The sequence below is a fragment of the Montipora capricornis genome, chromosome 3 (genome assembly GCF_036669925.1).
Source record: "Montipora capricornis isolate CH-2021 chromosome 3, ASM3666992v2, whole genome shotgun sequence".
In the NCBI taxonomy this organism is placed as follows: domain Eukaryota; kingdom Metazoa; phylum Cnidaria; class Anthozoa; order Scleractinia; family Acroporidae; genus Montipora; species Montipora capricornis.
The window spans coordinates 50073241-50076612 of NC_090885.1; positions in this window are offsets into that span (position 1 = coordinate 50073241).

Sequence of the window (3372 nt, forward strand, 5' to 3'; positions counted from 1 at the left end):
TACGCAGATATTCAAGTCAAGCATCGGAGTGATATAAACTTAAAGCTGAGTGTTTATTTTTAATTTGCTTAGAGCTGCTTTTTTCTCTGCATTGCAATTTTTGGTATAAGACTTATCTTTAGAAGCTCTGATAAGGTTACATATGCCTGGAGGACCTATAACTAGAACAGAAACGAAAAGGCAGCGAAAGAGAACGACAACGAGAAAACAAAATACCGGTCATAGCTCATACTTGTTGGAAGAAGTTACTCCACAAATTCTTTCCTTGGGCACTAAACCGTTTGTTGTTTTCAAAAAGGGGTTTAATCGGTTTTTCCTTCAGGAATGAAAATCGAATTTTTACTGTCAACTGGAAGTAAAAAACAATCATCTGTTCTCTTTTGGACACAAAGAAAAAGTTGATTTGTTTGTTTGTTTTGCTCTATAATGCGATCGAACAACTTGAGTGCATTTTAATCCGTTTCCCCCTTTTGGTTTTCTATGTGCCTCTACAGAGACAAGAAAACTTTGTCCTTATGTTATAAACACGTAATCGCAATAAGCTCTCGTAAAATTAGGGGAAAATTTCACTAACTTGTGTTTTCAGAGGTTTGTTTAAAGCACCTAAACGTTATTTAAGTGTTTGAGTGTTGTTGTGGCTGAGGGTGTGCTTGTTTTCCTTTAAAACTCATGCGGGTTGGAGAAAAACTCATTGCCAAACTGGTGAATTGCAAAGTAAATTTCACTCGAAAAGCCGATATCGTACTCATCGCTTCGTGATTCATGCGATATCGGTTTTTAGCGTAAAATTTACCGTGGAATTCACCAGTTAGGCAATGAACTTTTCTATAGAAGAAAGCAAAGAATATTCTTTAATTATTAAAGCAGCAGCAGGAAACATCAAAACGTGGACAATTCGAAACCTTTTATTTTCGCTAACCCTACAGGCAGTAAGAATAAGGGAGCTCCGCTTTTAGGCTTGGCTAAATCTATATATTTGATAGATGTTTAGATGTTTGGGTATTCACAGTTTCAGCGGTGTCCGTTTGAGAGCGCGCTGAAGCGAGACTTTCGGGTCACATCCGATTAGATTGAGAGAAGAGCATAAAGAAAATTAGCGCGTGAAATTGAAAAACAATAATGATTTCCTATCCAGAGAAGGAGAACCTACAATTGTTGAATGGATGCTGCCCTCGATAGTTCCCACATTTGGGGTTGTTACTTCGATTAACACTGCTGTTAGTTTTTCACACGCTTTCATTACGACATAAATTTCGAATTTTGTAGTTTCTTAGGTCTCATCTTTCTTGCGTGTTGTACTCAAATCATCATTTGTTTCCCTTTAAGAGTAATTTAATTATATCTAGCCCTCACAGCACAAGTCACTCCCTTTATTATCTGGAAAGGAAGAGATCATCTCACACGAATCAAAATTTAAGGAATCACGGGACATCTCGGAGATTAAAGTATTTTTAAGTTTAAAATTGTCCAGTTTGGTGTACATCGTTTTTTTAAAGTACCTTTTATTTGCTCTTCATTCGATTTTCGTTTATCGCCTTAGACCAGAGTTTAGTAATTTTCTGTTTACTGTATGTTCAAGCTATAATCCTGGACAACATTGTTGACCATCTCTCTATTCGTCTCTCCATAGGAAAACAAATTTCTTTCAATGACATAAGTCTGCCATTTACGAACCCCCTTCCCCCCCCAAAGCAATGTGTTTTGATACCAAGGCTATTTGCGCTTCTTGTAAACAACTTTGCTTTGGGTCTGGAAGGGGTAAGGTGGTATTTTAGGCCTTTTATTGTAGTTATTGTCTAATGGTCTAAACTTGAGGTATGTCTCAACTACTTTTGTCCAGGGTTGTGGTTTGAACCACATACGAAGACGGAAGAATACACAAGAACACTCAGCCACAAGGCTTAATTAAGGAATTCACGTTCATAAACTTCTATTTCCTGTTTTGAGTCGAAGAGTTCAAGTTTTTTATTTCTACAACAAGTTACAGGAAATTCCGAAATAAACTGTGCGTATTAAAATATTAGTCTCTGTTCTATTACAATGTAGATTGACTTGGTTCACGAATAAAACACTACCTCGTCCCCTAGAAACACATCCATATGCTATATTGTGCCTTTCCATAGTATTTACGATAAAATTAGGCCAGAAAAAGCAAAGAAAACAGTCGAGAATCAAGAAATCACACAATCCTTCGATAAGAAACGCTAAATTCTTGTTTTGACTCGAGAGCCTCGTTTTCGCACCTTCTGAAACTAACACCGCTAAGACGCAAACTCTAATTTGATTGGCCACTACACCTAAACTGTGTAAATAGTTTATCCTGAAGTCAAAATAGATACGTTGCGTTTCTTAGGAAAGGAAACAAAACTAAGTAGTGTTTCGTTTCCGGACTGAGCAGCTCTGGGTATGATGAGAAATATGCCGCATTCGAGCTCGATCCCCTGGCCTGCTTCTTCCATTGTACGAGTTTCCAGAAATACCTGTTGGGTTCCTAGGTTTTTTCCTTTGTTATTTTCGGATTGTCTCAGCCAGCATTACTCCTTGGAGAATCAAGTTTCGGCGCCTTCAATACCGCCCAACTCAGTGCCAACTGTTTTTGTGTAACATACACCATAGGCAACCCAGTTAACGCCTACGAGGGTCGTAACGTAGGTTGGACACCTGCAAAGGGGTACATCGAAAAGGTACATCTCTTTATTATTACTGTAAACAGTTGGTTCGCTCTTGGACTAAAAGGGACTCCTCCTGATGTTTATATGAGCGTTAATCGTGCTCCTCCAGCTTGGCTCAGGTCGGCTGTGATTGTCAAATTGCGCTGGCGTTTCGATTTTCACTATTCCCAGTTGAGAGCTTAAGGAGTAAGGATGGCACAATCAGTTAGTGCGCTACCTTGGTGCAAGAGGTCTTCAGTTCGATTCCCGGATCTCACATCTTTGTTTCGACTTCTTTCCTTTCAGTGTTGCTCAAGTAGCTTTAAATACTCGTAAAATGGAGCACTGATGGAGAGGGAGAAGTAAAATGAGCGCACGTCGGTCTCAGGTTTGTTAGTTGAATTACTGTTACGAGTTATCGACGTTAAATATAGTCGCTTTACTTAACTTTACTTTTTGCTATTTCTAAAGTGGTGGCTTGTACTACTGTTACCCAGGGCTTGAGGATCCAGAGATGCTGTCATGCGTGTTACACGATTCATCTGGAGAAACTGGCGTTGTGCTTCAGTACTCTTATGACACATGATTAGCGCGGCATTCCGAAACTCCTACATTCTTAAGGTATAAACTATAGGATTTAGAAAGGAATTGGCGTAGAACAAGACATTTACGGAATGGCGGATATTTAATATGGCCTTTGTGGATAGTGTGTTGGATTCTC